We start from the raw sequence: 1,015 nt of genomic DNA, 5'->3' as shown, positions 1-1,015 counted from the left end.
ACCGGGCTCCGACTTCGTGCACGCCGCACCTTGGAGCACACTTCGGAGCGCTCCTTGGTGCGCACCATGGTGCCCACCAGGGCGCGCAACCCCGCCGAAGGTGCACGCGAGGTGCGCACCCGGGGCAAACCGGGCTCCGACTTCGTGCACGCCGCACCTTGGAGCACACTTCGGAGCGCTCCTTGGTGCGCACCATGGTGCCCACCAGGGCGCGCAACCCCGCCGAAGGTGCACGCGAGGTGCGCACCCGGGGCAAACCGGGCTCCGACTTCGTGCACGCCATGGTGCGCACCGCGGCGAAGGTGCGCACCCGGGGCAAACCGGGCTCCGACTTCGTGCACGCCGCACCTTGGAGCACACTTCGGAGCGCTCCTTGGTGCGCACCAGGGCGCGCAACCCAGCCGAGGTGCCCACCCCGGCGAAGGTGCACGCGAGGTGCGTACCCGGGGCAAACCGGGCTCCGACTTCGTGCACGCCGCACCTTGGAGCACACTTCGGAGCGCTCCTTGGTGCGCACCATGGTGCCCACCAGGCCGCGCAACCCAGCCAAGGTGTGCGCACCAAGGTGCACGCGAGGTGCGCACCCGGGGCAAACCGGGGTCCGACTTCGTGCACGCCGCACCTTGGAGCACACATCGGGGCGCTCCCGGGTTCGCACCGGCGTTGCGCACCGTGGTGGGCACCTCGGAGCACACCAAGGTGGGCAGCGAGGTGCGCACCTTTGATGCGATGCCTTCACTAATTTCCATAAAAGGCAAAAAAAAAACGAGATTTTAAAATTTCCGTTTTGAAAGATAGTGAGAAAAAGGGAATGCTGGTGCCATCTTGAGCCCGCCCTGGTGCGCAGCCCAGCCAAGGTGTGCGCACCAAGGTGCCCACCCTGGCGAAGGTGCGCGCCCGGGCAATTAACCCAACTTCCAACTTCGCGCGCGCCAGGGTGGGAGCGCACCCAACAACCGGGCCTGGGAAGAGCCAATGCGAGAAACCCCACCAAACGCTCTGACAAAAAAAGAGG

This window comes from Cryptomeria japonica, unplaced genomic scaffold, assembly GCF_030272615.1.
Source record: "Cryptomeria japonica unplaced genomic scaffold, Sugi_1.0 HiC_scaffold_220, whole genome shotgun sequence".
NCBI lineage: Eukaryota > Viridiplantae > Streptophyta > Pinopsida > Cupressales > Cupressaceae > Cryptomeria > Cryptomeria japonica.
Note: the sequence above shows the minus strand (reverse complement) of the source record.